This window comes from Oncorhynchus gorbuscha, linkage group LG08 (genome assembly GCF_021184085.1).
Source record: "Oncorhynchus gorbuscha isolate QuinsamMale2020 ecotype Even-year linkage group LG08, OgorEven_v1.0, whole genome shotgun sequence".
Lineage (NCBI taxonomy): Eukaryota > Metazoa > Chordata > Actinopteri > Salmoniformes > Salmonidae > Oncorhynchus > Oncorhynchus gorbuscha.
The window spans coordinates 43,271,547-43,280,647 of NC_060180.1; the positions used below are offsets into that span (position 1 = coordinate 43,271,547).

Genomic DNA, 9,101 nt, shown 5'->3' on the forward strand with positions numbered 1-9,101 from the left:
GCGGAAAACAGAGGGAGAAATAGGGACTCTAATCAGAGGGCAAAATAGGGGACAGGTGTGAAAGAGTAAATGAGGTAGTTAGGAGAATGAGGAACAGCTGGGAGCAGGAACGGAACGATAGAGAGAGAGAGCGAGAGAGGGAGAGAGGGAGGGGGAGAGAGAGGGATAGAAAGAGGGAAAGAACCTAATAAGACCAGCAGAGGGAAACGAATAGAAGGGGAAGCACAGGGACAAGACATGATAATCAATGACAAAAAATGACAGTACCCCCCCCACTCACCGAGCGCCTCCTGGCGCACTCGAGGAGGAACCCTGGCGGCAACGGAGGAAATCATCAATCAACGAACGGTCCAGCACGTCCTGAGATGGAACCCAACTCCTCTCCACAGGACCATAAACCCTCCCAATCCACTAAGTACTGGTGACCACGTCCCCGAGAACGCATGTCCATGATCTTCCATACCTTGTAAATAGGTGCGCCCTCGACAAGGACGGGGGGGGAGGGAAGACGAACGGGGGCGCGAAGAAAAGGCTTGACACAGGAGACATGGAAGACAGGGTGGACGCGACGAAGATGTCGCGGAAGAAGCAGTCGCACAGGGACAGGATTGACGACCTGAGAGACACGGAACGGACCAATGAACCGCGGAGTCAACTTGCGAGAAGCTGTCGTAAGGGGAAGGTTACGAGTGGAAAGCCACACTCTCTGACCGCGACAATACCTAGGACTCTTAATCCTACGTTTATTGGCGGCTCTCACAGTCTGCGTCCTGTAACGGCAAAGTGCAGACCTGACCCTCCTCCAGGTGCGCTCACAACGTTGGACAAAAGCCTGAGCGGAGGGAACGCTGGACTCGGCGACCTGGGACGAGAACAGAGGAGGCTGGTACCCAAGACTACTCTGAAACGGAGATAGCCCGGTAGCAGACGAAGGAAGCGAGTTGTGAGCGTATTCTGCCCAGGGGAGCTGTTCTGCCCAAGACGCAGGGTTTCGAAAAGAAAGGCTGCGTAATATGCGACCAATCGTCTGATTGGCCCTTTCTGCTTGACCGTTAGACTGGGGATGAAAACCGGAAGAGAGACTGACGGAAGCACCAATCAAACGACAGAACTCCCTCCAAAACTGTGACGTGAATTGCGGGCCTCTGTCTGAAACGGCGTCTAACGGGAGGCCATGAATTCTGAACACATTCTCAATGATGATTTGTGCCGTCTCCTTAGCGGAAGGAAGCTTAGCGAGGGGAATGAAATGTGCCGCCTTAGAGAACCTATCGACAACCGTAAGAATCACAGTCTTCCCCGCAGACGAAGGCAGACCGGTAATAAAGTCTAAGGCGATGTGAGACCATGGTCGAGAAGGAATGGGAAGCGGTCTGAGACGACCGGCAGGAGGAGAGTTACCTGACTGACCGAACAAGCAGCCACGAAACGGCGCGTGTCACGCTCCTGAGTAGGCCACCAAAACCGCTGGCGAATAGAAGCAAGCGTACCCCGAACGCCGGGGTGGCTAGCTAACTTGGCAGAGTGAGCCCACTGAAGAACAGCCAGACGAGTAGAGACAGGAACGAAAAGAAGGTTACTAGGACAAGCGCGCGGCGACACAGTGTGAGTGAGTGCTTGCTTTACCTGTCTCTCAATTCCCCAGACAGTCAACCCGACAACACGCTCTTCAGGGAGAATCCCCTCGGAGTCGGTAGAAGCTACAGAAGAACTAAAGAGACGGGATAAGGCATCAGGCTTGGTGTTCTTATTTCCCGGGCGATAAGAAATCACGAACTCGAAACGAGCGAAAAACAACGCCCAACGAGCTTGACGTGCATTGAGTCGTTTGGCAGAACGGATGTACTCAAGGTTCTTATGGTCAGTCCAAACGACAAAAGGGACGGTCGCCCCCTCCAACCACTGTCGCCATTCGCCTAGGGCTAAGCGGATGGCGAGCAGTTCGCGGTTACCCACATCATAGTTGCGTTCCGATGGCGACAGGCGATGAGAAAAATAAGCGCAAGGATGGACCTTATCGTCAGAATGGAAGCGCTGGGACAGAATGGCTCCCACGCCCACCTCTGAAGCGTCAACCTCGACAATGAATTGTTTAGTGACGTCAGGAGTAACAAGGATAGGAGCGGATGTAAAACGCTTCTTGAGGAGATCAAAAGCTCCCTGGGCGGAACCGGACCACTTAAAGCACGTCTTGACAGAAGTAAGAGCTGTGAGAGGGGCAGCCACTTGACCGAAATTACGAATGAAACGCCGATAGAAATTAGCGAAACCGAGAAAGCGCTGCAACTCGACACGTGACTTAGGAACGGGCCAATCGCTGACAGCTTGGACCTTAGCGGGATCCATCTGAATGCCTTCAGCGGAAATAACAGAACCGAGAAATGTGACAGAGGAGACATGAAAGGCGCACTTCTCAGCCTTCACATAGAGACAATTCTCTAAAAGGTGCTGGAGTACACGTCGAACGTGCTGAACATGAATCTCGAGTGACGGTGAAAAAATCAGGATATCGTCAAGGTATACGAAAACAAAGATGTTCAACATGTCTCTCAGTACATCATTAACTAATGCCTGAAAGACAGCTGGAGCATTAGCGAGACCGAACGGCAGAACCCGGTATTCAAAATGCCCTAACGGAGTGTTAAACGCCGTTTTCCACTCGTCCCCCTCTCTGATGCGCACGAGATGGTAAGCGTTACGAAGGTCCAACTTAGTAAAGAACCTGGCTCCCTGCAGAATCTCGAAGGCTGACGACATAAGGGGAAGCGGATAACGATTCTTAACCGTTATGTCATTCAGCCCTCTATAATCCACGCAGGGGCGCAGGGTACCGTCCTTCTTCTTAACAAAAAAAAACCCCGCTCCGGCGGGAGAGGAAGAAGGCACCACGGTACCGGCGTCGAGAGAAACAGACAGATAATCCTTGAGAGCCTTACGTTCGGGAGCCGACAGAGAGTATAGTCTACCCCGAGGGGGAGTGGTCCCCGGAAGGAGATCAATACAACAATCATACGACCGGTGAGGAGGAAGGGAGTTGGCTCTGGACCGACTGAAGACCGTGCGCAGATCATGATATTCCTCCGGCACTCCTGTCAAATCACCAGGTTCCTCCTGAGAAGAGGGGACAGAAGAAACAGGAGGGATAGCAGACATTAAACACTTCACATGACAAGAAACGTTCCAGGATAGGATAGAATTACTAGACCAATTAATAGAAGGATTATGACATACTAGCCAGGGATGACCCAAAACAACAGGTGTAAAAGGTGAACGAAAAATCAAAAAGGAAATGGTCTCACTGTGGTTACCAGATACTGTGAGGGTTAAAGGTAGTGTCTCACATCTGATACTGGGGAGAAGACTACCATCTAAGGCGAACATGGGCGTGGGCTCCCCTAACTGTCTGAGAGGAATGTCATGTTTCCGAGCCCATGCTTCGTCCATAAAACAACCCTCAGCCCCAGAGTCTATCAAGGCACTGCAGGAAGCTGCCGAACCGGTCCAGCGTAGATGGACCGACAAGGTAGTACAGGATCTTGATGGAGAGACCTGAGTAGTAGCGCTCACCAGTAGCCCTCCGCTTACTGATGAGCTCTGGCTTTTACTGGACATGAAATGACAAAATGTCCAGCAGAACCGCAATAGAGGCAAAGGCGGTTGGTGATTCTCCGTTCCCTCTCCTTAGTCGAGATGCGAATACCTCCCAGCTGCATGGGCTCAGTCTCTGAACCGGTGGGAGGAGATGGTTGAGATGCGGAGAGGGGGAACACCGTTAACGCGAGCTCTCTTCCACGAGCTCGGTGACGAAGATCTACCCGTCGTTCTATGCGGATGGCAAGTGCAATCAAAGAATCCACGCTGGAAGGAACCTCCCGGGAGAGAATCTCATCTTTAACCTCAGCGTGGAGTCCCTCCAGAAAACGAGCGAGCAACGCCGGCTCGTTCCAGTCACTGGAGGCAGCAAGAGTGCGAAACTCTATAGAGTAATCCGTTATGGATCGATCACCTTGACATAGGGAAGCCAGGGCCCTGGAAGCATCCTTCCCAAAAACTGAACGATCAAAACTGTATCATCTCCTCTTTAAAGTTCTGATAATCGTTAGTACACTCAGCCCTTGCCTCCCAGATAGCTGTGCCCCACTCCCGAGCCCGACCAGTAAGGAGTGATATGACGTAGGCGATCCGAGCTCTCTCTCTTGAGTATGTGTTGGGCTGGAGAGAGAACACAATATCACACTGGGTGAGAAAGGAGCGGCACTCAGTGGGCTGCCCAGAGTAACATGGTGGGTTATTAACCCTAGGTTCCGGAGACTCGGAAGACCAGGAAGTAGCTGGTGGCACGAGACGAAGACTCTGAAACTGTCCTGAGAGGTCGGAGACCTGAGCGGCCAGGGTCTCAACGGCATGACGAGCAGCAGACAATTCCTGCTCGTGTCTGCCGAGCATTGCTCCCTGGATCTCGACGGCAGTGTTGAGAGAATCCGTAGTCGCTGGGTCCATTCTTGGTCGGATCCTTCTGTTATGCTGGTGAATGAGGACCCAAAAGCGACTTAACAGAAACAGAGTCTTTATTCCAGTCTATAACAAAAACGATAATCCTGGATATAATCTCAGGTAAAGTCAAACAGGAAAACTGAAATCCTCTAGGCAGTAGAGGGGAACAACTGGAGACGCGACCACAGACTGCAGGTCGCTTCGGGAAGGCGCAGGCCGTAGCTGATATAGATACCTGCTCACACGCAGCATCTGAAGAAGGCAGAAACACGACAGGGCGAAACAAGGACACAGAACAGCAAACATCAAACAAGGATCCGACAAGGACAGAAGCGGAAAACAGAGGGAGAAATAGGGACTCTAATCAGAGGGCAAAATAGGGGACAGGTGTGAAAGAGTAAATGAGGTAGTTAGGAGAATGAGGAACAGCTGGGAGCAGGAACGGACCGATAGAGAGAGAGAGCGAGACAGGGAGAGAGGGAGGGGGAGAGAGAGGGATAGAAAGAGGGAAAGAACCTAATAAGACCAGCAGAGGGAAACGAATAGAAGGGGAAGCACAGGGACAAGACATTATAATCAATGACAAAACATGACAAAGTGTGCCTTGAATTCTAAACAAATAATTGACAGTGTCATCAGCAAAGCACCCCCACACCATCACACCTCCTCCCCCATGCTTCATTGTGGGAACCACACATGCAGAGATCATCTGTTCACCTACTCTGCATCTCACAAAGACACAGCGGTTGGATCCAAAGGACAGATTTCCACCGGTTTAATGTCCATTGCTCATGTTTCTTGGCTCAAGCAAGTCTCTTCTTCTTATTGGTGTCCTTTAGTAGTGGTTTCTCTGCAGCAATTCCACCATGAACGCCTGATTCACGCAATCTCCTCTGAACAGTTGATGTTGAGGTGTGTCTGTTACTTGAACTCTGTGAAGCATTTATTTGGGCTGCAATTTCTGAGGCTGTTAACTCTCTAATGAACTTATCCTCTGCGGCAGAGGTAACTCTGGGTCTTCCTATCCTGTGGTGGTCCTCATGAGAGCCAGTTTCATCATAGCACTTGGTGGTTTTTGTGACTGCACTTGAAGAAACGTTCAAAGCTCTTGAAATTTGAAATAATGGTGGACTGTTGTTTCTTTTTGCTTATTTGAGCTGTTCTTGCCATAATATGGATCAGTTTTTTTAACCAAATAGGGCTATCTTCTGTATACCACCCCTACCTTGTCACAACATATCTGATTGGCTGAAACGGATTAAGAAGGAAAGAAATTCCACAAATGAACTTTTAAAAAGGCACACCTGATAATTGAAATGCATTCCTTTCCGGGAGAGAGAATGCCATGAGTGTGCAAAGCTGTCATCAAGGCAAGGAAAGAGTAGCTACTTTGAAGAATCTCAAATATATTTTGATTTAACACTTTTTTTGGTTACTACATGTGTTATTTCCTAGTTTTGATGTCTTCACTATTATTCTACAATGTAGACAGTTGTAATAATAAAGAAAAACCCTGGATTGAGTAGGTGTGCTCAAACGTTTGACTGGTACTGTATATCACAGTCGAAAGGCATATGAACGAACAGGTTAGATATGCACAATATTTACAGAGCTCTAGGGCTGGTAATTACCAGAGACCTCACGATGCAATATTATCACGATACTTGGGTGCCGATGTGACGTATTGGGATTTTCATGATTCTACATGTATTGTCATTGGATTTTGGAAACATATTGCTCACCATATGTCTGCTGCAGAGAGACAATAGAGAGTCCTTAGAAAATTATTTTGGATCTGTCATGGAAATAAGTGTTGAAAACAAATTGGCTCACTATTTATAACGAAGATGGAGAACAAGCTATGCAGGTACAGCCAACCAGAGCAAAAGTATTACTGCGATATTGTCAACATTATATGATATATTGTAAAAAATCAAACTGTATCGATTTGTTTCGTTTTTTTCATCACTAAGCTTTGGTCGTCCTAACGGCACCATGGCAACCACGGACATACTCCTTCAAGCAGACTATGTGTGTGTTGTCAGGTTGGAGTTTGTGAGACTGGAGTTCAGGACATGGCTGAAGAACATCGCCAACACACTGATGGCTAAAGCCCTACAGGAGTGCCCCAGCAGGTAACATGTTGTGGAGAGCAATTCTCTGTCATTTTAGTCTTACCCAATCAGTATTAATGCAAGTTAGCTTGGTCACTGTTTGAGTGAAATGTCTTTGTAAGCAGACAACCCAAAATAATAATAATGGCAAAGTTATGTAAATAAAGGGAATATAATGAACAATAACTTCACAGAATTCCTTTGTGTTTACTCTAACTCTGCTCTTTTTAGTTTAGTCAGATATCAGAAGGTTGAAGTTGTTTGTATTTTATTAATATACTCCATCTGTCTCTCTCTCTGTCTCTCTCTAACTCTCTCTCTCACTCACTCTCTCTCTCTCTCTCTCTCTCTCTCTCTCTCTCTCTCTCTCTCTCTCTCTCTCTTTCTCTCTCTCTCTCTCTCTATGTGTGTGGTAGGTATATTGTGGGCTGAGGCAGTGTTTTTTGATGGCCTGCCACAGAGGAAGACGAAGAGAGTTGATGCTCTGATGAAGTGTGAACACATCCTGCTCGACATTGCCAAGAACAACACACATTATTTTTCTCTCTCAAAATCTCCCCTTCTCTTGCCTCTACTTTTCACTGTTATAGTTATGACTTCCTTCCCCTTTTGTACTATCTCAGTAGGTCAAACTCTCCCTCTCTCTGCTTTCATTCATTCAGTAGGTCAAACTCTCCCTCTCTCTGCTTTCTTTCATTCAGTAGGTCAAACTCTCCACCACTCTGCTTTCAGTCCTTCAGGAGGACAAACTCTCCCTCTCTCTGCTTTCATTCCTTCAGTAGGTCAAACTCTCCCTCTCTCTGCTTTCAGTCCTTCAGGAGGACAAACTTTCCCCCTCTCTGCTTTCATTCCTTCAGTAGGTCAAACTCTCCCTCTCTCTGCTTTCATTCATTCATTAGGTCAAACTCTCCCTCTCTCTGCTTTCATTCCTTCAGGAGGACAAACTCTCCCTATCTCTGCTTTCATTCATTCAATAGGTCAAACTCTCCCTCTCTCTGCTTTCATTTCTTCAGTAGGTCAAACTCTCCCTCTCTGCTTTCATTCCTTCAGTAGGTCAAACTCTCCCTCTCTGCTTTCATTCCTTCAGTAGATCAAACTCTCCCTCTCTCTGCTTTCATTCCTTCAGGAGGACAAACTCTCCCCCGCTCTGCTTTCATTCCTTCAGGAGGACAAACTCTCCCCCGCTCTGCTTTCATTCCTTCAGTAGGTCAAACTTTCCCCCGCTCTGCTTTCATTCCTTCAGTAGATCAAACTCTCCCTCTCTCTGCTTTCATTCCTTCAGTAGGTCAAACTCTCCCTCTCTCTGCTTTCATTCCTTCAGTAGGACAAACTCCTCCTTGCTTTATCCTTACCAGGGTTGGGATCAATTCCATTTAAATTCCATTCAATTCAGAAAGCAATTCCACATGTTCCTAATTGAGAAGCATTGGATAGAATTGGAATTGGAACTGAATTGACTGGAATGAAAATGGAGTTGACCCCAACCCTGATACTTACTATTACCAACTCCTTCTTTCTTCCTTGTTTTCACTCTACCAGTACAACACATGCCCACTATCTCTTCTCTCTCAACATCTTAGTCAGAATTTGATGAGTAAACAGCCCATGTGTGTGTGGGGGGGTTCTGGAGCGAGTGTAAGCTTACTAAGGCCAGAGTGGTTCCTGAGGACAGTGAAGATTGACCTGGGAGACACCTGGGCCCTCTTCTACAGTTTGAGATGCAACACGGCACCGAGGTGGGTGACTTTGTGATGTGTGTGCGTGTGTGGTGTTTGTGTGGTGTGTGTGTGTGAAAATGAGAATGAGCTTGCATGTGCTGAGTTTAATTGCATGTGTTTGGCGGGCTCTGTGTTCTTGCGTGTCTCACCTCTACTCTCTCTCTCTCTGTCTGCTGTAGGAGCAGCAGGAGGAAGTACATAAGAGCTGTGAGAACACTGAGCCGTGTCACAGGGAGCTGTGGTGTGCTGAGTCCAAACAGGTCCTCCACTGATTGAAGAAGATAGGAAAGATCCTCACACAGGTCGCCTTCTGAGGCATAGGCTGGACAGACGGAAACTGTGTTTCTGACTCCATGTCCCTCTGTCCAATAACCACGGACACACACCCCAAGTTCTCTCATCTTTTAAAGTCGTAGAGAGTAGCAGTCTATTTGGACACACACACGTGCCTGGCGTGACGAGAGTTGACAATGGTTCACGAGCAGTACAGAATATTTGCATATTTGCAATGTTTACAGCGTGTGAAAGCACGTTGGGAAAAGGAGAAGAAAACCTGGGCATTTTGTTGAACTTTATTTTTATTGAATTGTGAAATGTCATGTCCTCCATTGAATCAGAAAATGCTGCTATATTTTTTTTGAATGCCTTTTAAAGACTGTTTATACCCGTGGGTATGCTTAGAGCAGACAAAGTTACCTGATACCAGCTCTGTTAAGACATTTGTTAATATGACAATTTGACCATTGTGTTGTTTTTTAATCCTCTGTAAATCCTC

General features: G+C 47.6%; 1 pseudogene; it reads left to right on the forward strand.

The window, feature by feature from the left end:
* LOC124040653 overlaps nt 1–8,640 on the forward strand; it is a 33,168-nt pseudogene extending 24,528 nt beyond the window's left edge.
* Nucleotides 8,641–9,101: the final 461 nt, after the last annotated feature.